The 16157-nt window shown below is 39.0% G+C and overlaps 1 long non-coding RNA gene across 1 annotated transcript in view; it reads right to left on the bottom strand.

Moving 5' to 3' along the window:
• Positions 1-615: 615 nt before the first annotated feature.
• The window catches only part of LOC129534507 (uncharacterized), a 28435-nt gene continuing 12893 nt past the window's right edge, over positions 616-16157 (bottom strand). The window contains exon 3 of the long non-coding RNA XR_008681122.2: positions 616-746. This is a non-coding gene — a long non-coding RNA (uncharacterized lncRNA). The remainder of the gene's footprint in view (positions 747-16157) is intronic.

The raw sequence follows: 16157 nt of genomic DNA, 5'->3' as shown, positions 1-16157 counted from the left end.
GGATCACTACTTATTCATCCAGGTTTTAGCCATATCCAGGATAATTGTATAAGGTTCCAAAATGACAGAGGAAAGATCTATTCATAATATTTTATCATTGTACTGATTTATGCAAAAATATAAGGACCTGAAATTTGCCCATTGAGAACAAGCTAGACAGGAACACTTGTCATGGGGTAGAACAGAAAAAGGACCCTGAATCCTATACAACCTGGGAGAGGTCTCTTCTAAATGGAAAGGATAGTTATAATTTTCTATAGAAACAAAGGGTCCTAACTGGGAAGACAACATCATGGTGAAATATGAAAGAAGGAAATGGTGATGAAAACCAAAGAACAAGTAAAGAAGCCAGACCCAGGGGTTTCAAAAGTAGGTCAAACAAGCAATTCTTGACTGAGTTCACCAACAGATAACAAGCATGTTTCTGTGTTGTGGGGCCAAGTGTTGTAAGTTATGGTAGCCTCAAACAGTCACTCTTTTTAAGAAAAAAATTTAAAATTTTAGACAATTTGATAATCTTGTGCATGAATACTATATGGACCTTATGTGAATTTTTACAAAGTAAACATGACACTGAGATAATAGGCAAAACTTACCAGCATCCCAGAAGGCCCCCTTTTTTCTCCTCATCTCACTGCCCTGTCTTCTAACAGCGTATATCAGTGCTTCCAGTTTTTGAACTTGACATAAATGGAATCATATGTAATGTAGTTTGGGATCTGACTTTTCCCCATTTAACAATATGCCTGTAAAAGATATTGTTATCTCTGAGTTGTTGATTCTCATTGCCATGTAGTATTCCATTACATAAGTATGATATTTATCCACAGTGGCTTTATCCATCCTACAGTTGATGGATGTATAGGTGGTTGAAGATATCCATTTGAAGTCTTACTTCATAATAACAGCACACTGACAATTTAATGATTTGTTTTTAGGCCACATCAATGTAGCTGAGAAAAATATCCTTGGGGTTGAAATCGCAAGTAGTCACTTCTTAAGGGATGTATCAGTGTGTCTGACTTAAAGTGGAGGGTTGGTAAGAGTACTAGTGGCATGTCAAGGTCTTCCACTTTCATGCAGAAGCTGTGACATTAATGGGCATCAGGAATACAGTCAGTGGTAGAATAGCTTAGCACTGGACCCCTTTGGGAGGGAGGGGCCAAGAAAAAGCATCCCTACAGGTGTGTGGCCAGAGGGGTATGGGGTGGGGTATTGGGGAGTGGGGCTGGAGTCTAAGAAACCCAGGAGCATCTTCAGGGTGAAGGACTTGGATAATGTGGGTTACAGGCACTTCTTTTTTCTCTATTATAAAATAACTCACGCTCACTGAAGGGAAAAAGAAAAAGAAAAAAATGAAATATTTCAAAGGCAACCACCTTAATATAAATGTGTTTGTCTTTTCTTCCTATCTAAGCATTTCTGTTCTCGTTTTGATGTCTACTCTTTTCAAGGATGAGGTCATTGTTCGGCATTTTTTCCTTGTTATAACTATAAACATCATTACATCCACATCATTTCATTTAGTGGAGACCATGTAAAGTTATTCTCCTAATGTAAAAAATTCTCATATTCTTGGTTTTATTTTATCCCAGTTTCTTTTTTTTAATTTGTTAAAAGGAATGTGGAAAAGGAGGACTCAGTGCATAGAGCTTTTTTCTCCAATTCAGATTATCTCTTTGGGAATAAACAGGCTCTCAGAAGTTGAATTATGAGGTCTGAAAATATCATGATTTTAAAAATTCTTGTAAATTTAACAAAAATGTTTTGCTAATTTCCTTTCCCCTTCTGCCATGATTGAGAATATACTTTTTATTACACCTTTTTTTTTTTTCCGGAGAGTTTAAAGACAAAGAACTAAAAGGGGCTTTTCCATTATTAGGTATATTATGGCTCTATTTTTTATAGGTTTAATATAGGTGTAGGTGGTAACGTGATAGATAAATTACAGAAGTAGTCTGCAATTGTTTTGATTGTAATCAAATAATCCATCAATAAAATATTTTTAAGCAAACATATTGAGTACTAAAATTGAGTACTAATATTTGCATATTTGTTTAAAGTTAAAATATTGGGTACTAATATTTGCATATTTGTTTAAGAGTACATATATGTGCTACTTTATTATGCACATTATTAAAGAGATAAAACATATTTAAAGGGTCATATACAGATAAAATACATATTTATAATGAATTTAATTTATTAATAGTAAAAATCCCCTTTTTGGTCTTTTGTTTTGTTTTTGATTTTTTTCAGACAGGGTCTGCTGCCCAGACTGCAATGCAGTAGTATGATCACGGTTCACAACAGGCTTGACCCCCCACACTGAATTGATCCTCCCACTTCAGCCTCCAGAATAGCTGGGACTACAGGCATGCACCACCATACCTGGCTAATTTTTAATTTTTTTGTAGAGTTGGGTTCTCACTATGTTGCTGATATGGTTTCGCTCTGTGTCTCCACCAAAATCTCATCTCGAATTGTAATCCCCAGTGTTGGGGGAGGGACCTGCTGGGAGGTGATTGATCATGGGGGTGAATTTCTCCCTTGCTATTCTTTGATAGTGAGTGAGTTCTCATGAGATCTGGTTGTTTAAAAGTGTGAAGCACTTCCCCCTTCATGCTCTCTCTCTCCTACTGTCATGTGAAAATGTGCTTCCTTCCCCTTTGCCCTTCTGCCATGATTGTAAGTTTTCTGAGGCTTTCCCAGCCATGTCTTCTGTATGGCCTGTGGAACTGTGGGTCAATTAAACCTCTTTTCTTTATAAATTACCCAGTCTCAGGTAGTTCTTTATAACAATGTGAGAATGGACTAACACAGTTGCCCAAGTTGGTCTTGAACTTCTGGGCCCAAGTCATCCTCCTGGCAGAGCCTCCCAAAGTGCTGGGATATGTGTGCCACTGCCCCTGGCCCCAATTTCATCTTACTACAAAATTTTAACAATAGAGCATTTTTGGAAAATAATTATGTGATTGATAATACTTATTACAGAAAATCTTGGTGTGAACCTTTGTGATACAATGTTTCAAAGATCTGATACTAAGTTGACTGCCACAGCTGAAAAAAATACTTCATGAAGATACATAGTTCAATGTAGAGGAGGTATCATTGGCTGCATTTACAAAACACAATGTTCACTTCTTTTTCTTTTTTATGTATTTATTTATTTTTCCAACTTTTATTTTAGATTCAGGAGGTACACATGCCAGTTTGTTACATGGGTATATTGTGTGATGCTGAGGTTTGGTGTATGAATGATCCTATCACCCAGCTACTGAGCATGTACTCCAAGAGCTGTTTTTCAACCCTATCCCTCCTCACTTCTTTTCCCCTCTAGTAGTCCCCAGTGTCTATTGTTGCCATCTTTATATCTATGAGTACCCAATGTTTTGCTCCTATTTTTAATTGAGAACATGCAGTATTTTGTTTTCTGTTACCACATTAATTTGCTTAGGATAATGGCCTCTGACTGCATCCATATTGCTGCAAAGGACATGATCTTGTTTTACATGACTCTGTCATATTCCATGGTTGATATGGTTTGGCTCTGTGTCCTCACCCAAATCTCATCTTGTAGCTCCCATAATTCCCATGTATTTTGGGAGGGACCCAGTGGGAATGACTGGGTCATGGGGGTGGGTCTTTCCTGTGCTCTTCTCGTGATAGTGAATGGGTCTCATGAAATATGATGGTTTTAAAAACAGGAGTTTCTCTGCACAAGCTCTCTCTTTGCCTGCAACCATCCATGTAAGATGTGACTTGCTCCTCCTTGCCTTTCACCTTCTGCCATGATTGTGAGGCATCCACAGCCACTGGAACTGTAGGTCCAGTAAACCTGTTTCTTTTGAAAATTGCCCAGTCTCAGGTATGTCTTTATCAGCAGCATGAAAATGAACTAATATAGTAAATTGGTACTGGGAGAGTGGGGCATTGCTGAAAAGATACCCAAAAATGTGGAAGCAACTTTGGAACTGGGTAACAGGCAGAGGTTGCAACAGTTTGGAGGGTTCAGAAGAAGACAGAAAAATGTGGGAAAGTTTGGAACTTCCTAGAGACTTGTTGAATGCCTTTGACAAAAATGTTGATAGTGATATGAACAATAAGGTCCAGGCTGAGGTGGTCTCAGATGGAGATAAGGAACTTGTTAGGAACTGAAGTAAAGGTGACTCTTGTTATGTTTTAGCAAAGAGACTGGTGGCATTTTGCCCCTGCCCTAGAGATTTGTGGAACTTTGAACTTGAGAGAGATGATTAAGGATATCTGGTGGAAGAAATTTCTAAGCAGCAAAGCATTCCAGAAGTGACTTGGGTGCTGTTAAAGGCATTCAGTTTCAAAAGGGAAAAAAAGCATAAAAGTTTGGAAAATCTGCAGCCTGACAATGCGATAGAAAAGAAAATCCCATTTTCTAAGGAGAAACTCAAGCTAGCTGCAGAAATTTGCATAAATAATGAGGAGCCAAATGTGAATCACCAAGACAATGGGGAAAATGTCTCCAGGGTATGTCAGAGACCTTTCGGGCAGCCCCTCCCATTACATGCCTAGGAGGAAAAAGTGGTTTCCTGGGCCAGGCCCTGGGTCCCTGTGCTGTGTGTAGCCTAGGGACTTGGTGTTCTGCATCCAAGCCACTCCAGCCATGGCTGAAAAGAGCCAACATAGAGCTCAGGCTGTGGCTTCAGAGGGTGCAAGCTCCAAGTCTTGGCAGCTTCCATGTGGTGTTGTGCCTGTGGATGCACAGAAGTCAAAAATTGAGGTTTGGGAACCTCCGCCTAGATTTCAGAGGATGTATGGAAATGCCTGGATGCCTAGGCAGACGTTTGCTGCAGAGGTGGGACCCTCATGGAGAACCTCTGCTAGGGCAGTGTGGAAGGGAAATGTGGGGTTCCAGCCCCCCACACAGAGCCCCTACTGGGGCACTGCCTAGTGGAGCTGTGAGAAGAGGGCCACCATCCTCCAGACCCCAGAATGGTAGATACACTGACAGCTTACATTGTGCACCTGGAAAAGCCACAGACACTCAACGCCAACCCATGAAAACAGCTGGAGGGAGGCTGTACCCTGCAAAGCCACAGAGGCAGAGGTGGCCAAGACCATGGGAACCCACCTCTTGCATCACCATGACCTGGATGTGAGACATGGAGTCAAAGGAAATAATTTTGGAGCTTTAAGATTTGATTGCCCTGTTGGATTTCAGACTGGCATGGGGCTTGTAGCCCCTTTGTTTTGACCAATTCCTCCCATTTGGAATGGCTGTATTTACCCAATGCCTGTACCTCCATTGTATCTAGGAAGTAACTAAGTTGCTTTTGATTTTACAGGCTCATAGGTGGAAGGGACTTGCCTTGTCTCAGATGAGACTTTGGGCTTGGACTTTTGAGTTAGTAGTGGAGTGAGTGGGGGACTGTTAGAAAGATGTGATTGTGTTTTAAAATGTGGGGACATGAGATTTAGGAGATGCTGGGGCAGAATGATATGGTTTGGCTCTGTGTCCCCACCCAAATCTCATCTTGTAGCTCCCATAATTCCCATGTATTTTGGGAGGGACCCAGTGGGAGATGACTGAGTCATGGGGGTGGGTCTTTCCCATGCTGTTCTCATGATAGTGAATGGGTCTCATGAGATCTGGTGGTTTTAAAAACAGGAGTTTCTCTGCACAAGCTCTCTCTTTGCCTGCAACCATCCATGTAAGACGTGACTTGCTGCTCCTTGCCTTTCACCTTCTGCCATGATTGTGAGGTCTCCATAGCCATGTGGAACTGTAAGTCCAATAAACCTGTTTCTTTTGTAAATTGTCCAGTTTCAGGTATGTTTTTATCAGAAGCATGTAAATGGACTAATACAATGGTGTACATATACCACATTTTCTTTATCCAATCCACCACTGCTGGGCACCTAGGTTGATTCCATGTGTTTGCTATTGTGAATAGCACTGTAATGAACATGTGAGTGCATTTATCTTTTTGGCAGAACAATTTGGTTTCTTTTGGATATGTGCCCAGTAATGGGATTGCTGAGTTGAATGATAGTTCTGTTTTAAGTTCTTTGAGAAATCTCCAAACTGCTCTCCACAGTGGCTGAATGAATTTAAATTCCCACCAACAGTGTATAAGCATTTCCTTTTCTCTGCAGCCTCGACAGCATCTGTTATTTTTTGACTTTTTAGTAATAGCCATTCTGACTGGTGTGAGATGGTATCTCACTGTGGTTTTAATTTTCATTTTTCTGATGATTAATGATGTGGAGCATTTTTTCCTATATTTGTTGTAAACTTGGGTGTCTTCTTTTGAGAAGTGTCTGTTCATGTCTTTTAATGGGGTTATTTATTTATTTTTTGCTAGTTCAGTTGCTTAAGTTCCTTATGGATTCTGGATATTCGACCCTTGTCAGATGCAAAGTTTGTGAATATTTTCTTCCATTCTGTATGTTGTCTGTTTACTTTGTTGATAGTTTCTTTTGCTGTGCAGAAGCTCTTTAGTTTAATTAGATTCCACTTGTCAATTTTTGTTTTTGTTGCAATTGCTTTTGAAGACAGTCATAAATTCTTTCCCAAAGTCCATGTTCAGAATGGTGTTTCCTAGGTTTTCTTCTCAGATTCTTATAGTTGAGGTGTTAAATTTAAATTTTTAATTCATCTTGAGTTAATTGTTGTATACGGTGAGAGGTAGAAGTCTACTTTCATTCTTCCACATATACGCCTAGCCAAATGCTCACTTTTCAATCCCATTTAATCCTTTTTTGTTGCTGAAATTTGGCTAGTAAATTTCTGTCTTCCCAGATGTTATTCAGTGTTTCAAGGAAACTAGGTGGAAAGCACTGCATTTAGGGTTGTTTCTTTTTTTTGCCAAATTAGTTCAAAATATCAATGATTTCTTTTTTAGCCACAAGCCCTTTAAAATGATTTTTCTAGGTGATAAACCACTTTTAGCAACAAAATCACTGAGTCAGAGAAATACTTCCACAAATTCATTTCCAAATAATTTTTTCTGGAGAATGAACTTCTTTCAAAAAGCAATTACTTTCTCATTCATTACAAAAACATCAATTTTACCTTGAAAGAGAATATTTAGTGTGGTCTTTTTTGGTTAATGCTGGGCAGAATACTACTGACAGCCTTTGTCATCACAGGAAAGATCAAGAAGTTAGGAATGCTTGTCTTTTTGTAAAGATAATTATATGTCACCTTTAAATTTATCAGCCCTTTGTAAGGTATCTGCAATAAAATATTTAGTGGTATTCTGAGTGACGTAAGGTTTTAAAAAAATATATACTCCTATCTAATTAGAAAATAGTGTGAAGATATTTCAAAGTTCTTGTTTTAATAAGGTCTAACCTCATCTATGTTATTCTATAGCACATAGTGCACCACTGGTTTTACCTTCCTGTTGCAAAAACTTGCCTATGAAGAATACAATGCAGCACCATCTCTGCAATTTACCCTGGAATCTTTTTATGGTTTCAAAGTGCCTGTTCTAACAGTAGTTACTTTACAGTGTTCCTATAAACATTGTTATTGATAAATAAGTTAAATAGCTATTGACATTATATCTTCTCTGGTATATCTTTTATTTAATGACTCATACAAATCACTTGTGTATTTCATTATTGAAATGGAATCCAGCAAATACCATAAACTGAGAGGAATTGCAAACATTTGTTCTTTCATCCAACTGTATTGCAAACAGCACACATTGTGTAATTAAATTTGGTTTCTTAAATCTTCCAGGCACCTTCCAACAATATTTGCTGACAAGTAATTTAATTTGCCACCTTTTTGATTCCTATTTTTTAGCTATTTTTGAATCAAAAATTTCATTGCCTTATTTTTTAAACATTTGCTAATTAGTAAGAAACTTCAAAAGAAACATAAAGTTCAGTTGGTTAAAGTGCATGATTCTGAACATTGTTTCTAAAAAGTGCAGAGATTTGACATCATGTCATAGAAATGCACTGATAAATGTCTTATTGATCATGGCATCTTCATACTATTATTTGCTAATATTTCAGGAAATAAAGTGTTGTATACTAAAGGCAAAGCTCTCTAAACAGGTAGTGGTTATAAGTACACATTTCAAATTGTCTTTAATAATTTAAATTTTTATTGGCTAGCTTCTTGGAAGATCTGATTAACTTATATTTTTTTCTCATTTTCACTGCACCTATCTTATTAGTATTATTTTTAATGTAAGATTTTTACTATGGATCCATTTAGTAATGGCTAGTCTTAAAACCAAAAATCTATTTAAAGGTTGTGATACCCTGAAAGCAAATGCATGAGTGAGAGATCCTCTGTCAAGGCCTCTGCACCATAGTTTCTTACACTAATATGGTTTTGCTGTGTCCCTACCCGAATCTCATCTTGAATTGTAGTTCCCATAATCCTCACATGCCATGGAGGGACCCGGTGGGAAGTAATTGAATCATAAGGGCAGTTTCCCCCATGCTGTTCTCGTGATAGCAAGCAAGTTCTCACAAGGTCTGATGGTTTTATAAGGGGCTTTCCCCTTTGCTCAGTTCTCATTTTTCTCCTTCCTGTCACCACGTGAAAAATGATGTGTTTACTTACCCTTCTGCCATGATTGTATGTTTCCTGAGGCTTCCTCAGCCCTGCAGAACTGTGAGTCAATTAAAACTCTTTCCTTTCTAAATTACCCAGTCTTGGACAGTTCTTTATAGCAGCAGGAGAACAGGCTAATATAGTAAACTGGTACCACAGAGAGTTGGGTGCTGCTATAAAGATGCCTGAAAATATGGAAGCAACTTTGGAACTGGGTAAGAGGCAGAGTTTGGAACAGTTTGGAGGGCTCAGAAGAAGACAGAAAAATGTGGGAAAGTTTATAACTTTCTAGAGACTTGGAGGGCTCAGAGACAGGAATATAAGGGAAAGTTTGGAACTTCCTAGAGACTTGTTGAATTGCTTTGACCAAAATGCTGATAGTGATATGAACAATAAAGTCCTGGCTGAGGTGATCTCAGAGATGAGAAACTTGGAAACTGGAGTAACAGTCACTGTTGCTATACAAAGAGACTGATGGCATTTTGCCCCTGCCGTAGAGATCTGTGGAACATTGAACTTGAGAGAGATGATTTAGGATATATGGCAGAAGAAATTTCTAAGCAACAAAGTGTTCAAGAGGAAGCACAGCATAAAAGTTTGGAAAATTTGCAGCCTGATGATGCAATAGAAAAGAAAAATCCATCTTCTGGGGAGAACTTCAAGGCTGCTGCAGAAATTTGCATAAGTAACGAGGAGCCAAATGTTAATCACCAAGATGATGGGGAAAATGTCAGAGATATTCCCAGCAGACCTTCCTATCACAGGCCTAGAGGCCTAGGAGAAAAAAATGGTTTTATGGGCCAGACCCAGGACCCCCCTGCTGTGTGCAGCCTAGGGACTTGGTGCCCCATGTCCCAGCTGCTCCAGTCGTGGCTAAAAGGGGCCAAGGTACAGCTCAGGCCATGGCTTAAGAGGGTTTAAGCCCCAAGCCTTGGCCATTTCCATGCAGGGTTGAGCCTGCAGGTGCACAGAAGTCAAGAATTGAGGTTTGAGAACATTTGCCTAGATTTCAGAGTATGTATTGAAATGCTTGGATGTCCAGCAGAAGTTTGCTGCAGGACTGAAGCTCTCATGGATAACCTCTGCTAAGGCAGTGCAAAGAGAAATATGGAGCTATAGCCCCCACACAGAGTCCACACTGGGGCACTGCCTAGTGGAGCTGTGAGAAGAGGCCCACCATTCTTCAGACCCCAGAATGGTAGATCCACTGACAGCTTGCACTGTGCTCCTGGAAAAGCTGCAGACACTCAATGTCAGCTGGTGAAAGTATCTGGGAGGAGGGCTACACCCTGCAAAGCCACAGGGGTGGAGCTGCCTGAAGCTGTGGGAGCCCATCTCTTGCATCAGCATGATGTAAATGTGAGGCATGAAGTCAAAGGAGATAATTTTGAAAGTTTAAGGTTTAATGACTGCCCTGTTGAGTTTCAGACTTGCATGGGGCCTGTAGCCTCTTTGTTTTGGGCAATTTCTCCCATATGGAATGGCTGTATTTACCCAATGCCTGTACCCCCATTGTATCTAGGAAGTAACTAACTTACTTTTGATTTTATAGGCTCATAGATGGAAGGGACTTGCCTTGTCTCATATGAGACTTTGGACTTGGACTTTTGAGTTAATAGTGGAATGAGCTAAGATTTTGGGTGACTGTTAGAAAGACATGATTGTGTTTTGAAATGTGGGGACATGAGGTTTGGGAGGGGCCAGGGGTGGAATGATATGGTTTGGCTGTGACCCCACCCAAATCTCATCTTGAATTGTAGTTCTCAAGCCTCAGGCCTTGGCAGCTTCCATGAGGTATTGAGCCTGCAGGTACACAAAAGTCAAGAATTGAGGTTTGGGAACCTCCACCTAGATTTCAGAGGATGTATAGAAATGCCTGGAGGTTCAGGCAGAAGTTTGCTGCAGGGGTATGCTGCAGAGCCATAATCCCCACATGTTATGGAAGGGACCCAGTGGGAGGTAACTGAATCCTGGGGGCAGTTTTCCCCATGCTAGTCTCATGATAGTGGGTAACTTCTCAGGAGACCTGATGGTTTTTATAAGGGCTTCCCATTTCATTTGGTTTTCATTTTTTTCCTGCTTCCATGTGAAGAAGGATGTGTTTGTTTCTCCTTCTGCCATTATGGTAAGTTTCCTGAGGCCTCCCCAGCCCTGTGGAACTGTGAGTTAATTCAACCTCTTTCCTTTCTAAATTACCCAGTCTCAGACAGTTCTTTACAGCAGCATGAGAATTGACTAATATATACTCCCTCTTGTACCATATCATATCATATGGGACAAACTAAGTGAAGATAGCAGCATCAGTATATATAATCATATTTTTGAACCTTAATTTTTTTATCATTTATGTGAAAACCTAAATAGAAATAGAAGTGCTGATATTTTGTCCCTGCACCCAAGTGGATTATTTGAGAGCCCCGTGGAGTGAACCCAGGCCACTTTGGAGACTGATAGATTACAGCATTGGTTGTGACAACTGATGGTCTTTATATCTTTTGTTTTCTTTTAGAGACACGGTCTCATTCTGTCACCCAGGCTGAAGTACGGTGGCACAATCATAGATCATTGCCACCTTGAACTTCTAGGCTTAAGCAACCCTCTAGCCTCAGCCTCCTGAGTAGCTGGGACTACAGGTACACACCAGCACACCCACCTAATTATTATTTTTTTATTTTTTGTAGATATAGAGGGTTTCCACTATGCTGTCCAGGCTGGTCTTGAACTTCTGGGCTCAAGCAATCCTATGAGTTGGGCTCCCAAAGTGCTAGGATCACAGGTATGAGCCACCGTGTCCATCCCTGGTCTTTATTTCTCTCCCCAGGTGCTATTGCAGTTGTCTTGTGATTCTGAACAAGATATCCTAATCTTTCTGAGAAAAGCCTAACAATCATCAATACATAGAGTTAATACGTGTTATTATTCTGGATTTCACTCTTTGAAGGTCCTGGGCTGCTGGTATTTGCAATGGCTCAAGGATGGGACTATTCAGAAAAAAAAAAATAAAGATGTCTTCAAAAGAGAGATGCTGCCTCTCTGAGACTCCCCCTTCATCTACACAGAGGAACATAACTGTTCTTCTCTTCCACTTCCTTCTTTTCCACTGTGACACACATGGGCTACCCTTTTGTGACTCATCACTTTCATAGTTGTCTTGATATAAATTTAAAATCTGACTTTGTCTAGGTAAATACATTTTATCCAGGATGAAATGTCTATTATCTATCTATGTATCTATCTATCTATCATCCATGTGTCTATCTAGTGTGTGGGGGGGTTAGGGGGTGGAAGATTATGTATCCAGGACTTGCAGTGGGAGAATAAGACAGAGTGAGTGGACTGATATCAGGCTTTCTTAGAAGGAGGAGCAATGGTTCCCTGACATTTCCCTCCTCACTTCTTATAAACGTATTTTCTGTACCTGCATGCTTGAGGGTGGTCATTCTTAAACTTTAGCAGCATGAGAGTTACTGGAGATTTTGTAAAAACACAGATTGCTGCACTCCACCCCCAGAATTTTTGATTCACCGGGATTAGGGTAAAACATAAGACTTTGTTTTCGTAAGAAGTTCCCAGGTGATGCTGATGATGCTGGTGCACCTTGAGAACCGCCACTTAAGGGCTAATGGGAAAGAGACAAACAGGTTTACAAGACTCCAGGCTGGAAGCCAGAATTTGTTTTAGCTGATGGGTAAGGAGTCACCTTGCCCTTCCTGGGTGAGAAATATGGAGGACTGCCTGTGCCAAACAAAGATAGCCACTGTTGGCAGGCTCTTTCAGATGCTTAAAGTGGCTCTGAGAGGAGTGTCACAGTCAAACTTCCCTTTCAGAGACCAACAGACATAGCACATCAATACATCTTGGGAAATTGTTCAGAGAAACTTTTATTCACTGTCGCCTAGGTGCAGATAATACAGTTTGTGCTGAATTTTTATATTGTTCTTATTTCATATCTGATATGTATTTTATGCCGTTTTAATTGCTTCCTCTTTATATTGTAAATCTCATTAGGAGAAGTGACTCTGCTTGAATTTTAAAAACTATACTGCATAACTACCCGTACTACCTATAATCCTTATTGTTTAATACTTCTAAGTACTCACTTTTATCATGATGGCAATTGGTTAAACCTTACAGGGTCTCATGTTTACTTATGATTCCTCCACACTGAGAATATAAATTATAGATCTTTGAATAGAAAGGGCAGACATGTAAAAAAATCAGTATTGATATTATAAAAGAGAGTTATTTGATGCTGACAAGATTATCTCAATGCTACATCTATTATTTGGGCTCACTCAGAACTAGAGTCAACTTTATCCTAACTTCGGCAGCTAAAATGAGTTACCATCAGAGGATACTTTCTCTCAAATGTTGCCTAAAGTTAACTCACTGAAAATGAGCCATGAGCAATTTGAACTCAATCTTGAAAACCAAGTTTTTTTCTGAATGATGTTATTATTATGGAAAAGACTGTGTGGGGCACCATAATCTCTGCTGTAAATATTCTGTCTGTCATGACGAGAGGTGTTACGCTAGTCATGAAATACTACAAATTGCTTGCAGCTGTTCCTCCTGCTCCCACCTTGCATTACAAAGTGGCCTCTGGAAACTAAAGACTATTTTGATGTCCGGGAAGGGTTAAATGCTGCTGCTTTGACATCTGCAGGGATCTTACCATGCTAGATTATATTACTGGCCCCAATTCTTTACCACTCCTGGTACTCACTTTGCCATGTAACTTTTCAATGTTCTCTAACTATGGGAGGAGTGTCCTTGTATCTTAATTTGGGGCTTCATGTGTGATTTGTTTAGGCTAAGAGAATGAGGCAGAAGTGAGAGTGTGCCAGTTCTGAGCCTCGGCCTCAATAGGGCTTATATGTTTCTGTTTGTCCTTTTGTACCTCCGATTGCCATGAGAAGAACATACCTGGGTTAGCCTGCTAGATGAAAATAAGAAAATAAGAAGCACATAGACTAGAGTTTCCCTTGCCAAGTTGAACCTAGCTTGAAGCACAGCCCCTATTCCATCCTCAGATGGAAAAGGGGAAGGAAGCCAAGCCTAGATTAGCTGATTCCAGCTAGCCTATAGATGTATGAGCAAGCATCCCTGCAATCAGCAGAGATACCCAGATGAGCCAAGCCTAGATCAGCCAATCTCTGGCCAACCCACAGGTGCATAAGCTATCACAATAGCTATGGGAGTAAGTTTTGGGAGTGGTTTGTTATGCAGCTATAACTAATTGTTACACTTACTGATGCCAAATAGGTAGGCAAAAATCCGACATAGAAGGAAATATAAATTGATAGTGAAGAGAGCTAAAAGCTCTCTGTGTAAAAGAAGCTTTTCTGTGTAAAAGATACTTCAGTTGAAAAAGAAATGCGATTTTTAGAAAGGATGAAAAGAAAATATTTAGAGAGGTCACATTCAAATACACAAGGATAAACTGAAGGAAGATAATAGTCATGTCATGTCATGTTATTTGTACAAATACATGCAGAACAATTGGACAGTGGATGGTGGAAGAAATGCTGTCTGCTGTCTGAAGGATGCTGAAAAACTCTTAATCTTCCCATTTCATGATTAGGCTAACTTTTGGAAATGAGGCTACTCTAGGAGCTAGAAGCCAAATATATTGAAAAATGTATTTGTTTTGCAGTGTAGCTTAAAATAGTAACTCACTGATTCAACCCAATGCCTTCTAATTTCTAGGCATTAAATGTTCATAAAATGGTTATCATTGAAGGCATTTCGTTCAGATAAAATAAAACTTAATCTTAAATCCACTGATTTTAAGATGATTTGCATGGGACTCTGATAAACGCTTTTAATACAAGATAAATTCTTGGAAATGTGGGAGCTTTTGTTTATTTATTTATTTATTCAATGTGGATAGCATAAAGAAAAACACGAGGCAATAGAATCAACATGCCAAAAAAAATGGCTAACATTTATTTGGTTTCTTCTTAATTTTTATTGTACTTTGACATATGTTATTTATAACAATATTATAGAATAAATGATTATCCTTATTTTACAGATAAAATACCTGAGGGTCAGGGAATTTAGGTAACTTGAAATACAGTTACTTCTGGCTCTAAATCCAAGCAGTGATATACAAATTAGCATTTCCTTTTCAGTATATTGGGTATATTCAGTATATTGGGAACAGAAACAAAGTTTGAGGAAGTTCTTCAATCTAATTATAGAAGTTCAAATTGAAGTACTACTATTCTAACATAGCGTAAGAGAATTCTATAAGCCTTGAGATAACATACATTAGATATGATCAGGTCTTCGGAGAAAATTCTTTATATAGTTCTAAGAAAGCTAAAAGTTTATCATATCTTTAGAGTGCTATACTGAATAAAGCCTGAGAGTTTAAATCTGTGTTGTTTTATTTTGGTACTTAGTCATACACTGCTTTTTTCAATACATGTCATGATGTGTCATCTACACATTTGAGTATTCCACTTTTATATTCCCTAAATGCCTTGGATGGTGCCAGATGTAAAAGAGATGATAAAAATCTTCTTGGGTTTTTTAACTAGTGTATGTTTTCATTTTTTTCAAGATAGCTTATTTTAAAGGATGCCTGGCTTATGGCAGGTGAGAAATAAATATTTGTTAAATAAATATACCTATCCATGTTAAAAGGCAACTAGCTAATAGCAGTAAGTCAATCCATGTGATAAAAATAGACTATTATTTTCCTAGGTGCCTCACATATATCATCTTGATTCATCTTTATCATAATACCACACAGTAAGCATTTTTTCCCTATTTGCAGATAAGGAAAATGAGGCTCAGAGAGATAAAGTAATTTGACCAAGTTCACATAGCCCATAAGTGGCCAAAGCGTTGTTCGTACTCAGGTTTATAAGACCAGAAACCTAACATCGTTTGTATTTGTCTTTAGGTCCTTTGTCAACACATCAAGACATCTGAGCTTTTTCCTTATCATCATCTCTGTAATAATGAAGAATATATAATGAATGGTAAAATTCAGGTTTTAATGTGTTCTTTTATCAACCTGAAGCAGACCTTGCAGATAAGCCAGAGATTTTTAAGTCTGAGTATAAGTTGATGGCTGTTTCCACCATCTCCTACTCTTCAAGCCCTCAGGCTTGAAGTTTCTTGGTGTTTGTTCATGAACATGCATTCTGATGAAATGCAGAGCATTCTAAAATACTTGCTTGCTAGTGGATCTTTAGAGATTTTCCAACAACTGAGTGTTCAGGACAAACCTTCCCCCTTCACACCTCCTTAGGATCTCACACTTTCAGATCAGTCCAACATGTGGGATGGTGAAGGTAGATAAGATAGGAGGACAGCAATGGAAGAATCCAGCCTCAGAGGCTCTTACAACAGAGATCAAGCTAGTGTGCACAGTTGCTGAGCTGAGATTCGATGTGAAATATTGGATGATCTCCAGCTATTTTAGTGACTTCCTCCTTGAGCTTTCAATCTCTTTGTCTTCCCTTTGGATTCTTGCAAAGAAGGAAAAGGGTAGCTCAGAGATATCCTTTCATTTTCCTCAAGACTCTATATTCCACTTCTTAGAAAAAAAGCCAAATAAATCGGAAGGAAGTTTGGTCTGAAACCA

Source organism: Gorilla gorilla, chromosome 5 (assembly GCF_029281585.2).
Source record: "Gorilla gorilla gorilla isolate KB3781 chromosome 5, NHGRI_mGorGor1-v2.1_pri, whole genome shotgun sequence".
NCBI lineage: Eukaryota > Metazoa > Chordata > Mammalia > Primates > Hominidae > Gorilla > Gorilla gorilla.
This window is presented reverse-complemented; position numbering and strand designations above follow the sequence as displayed.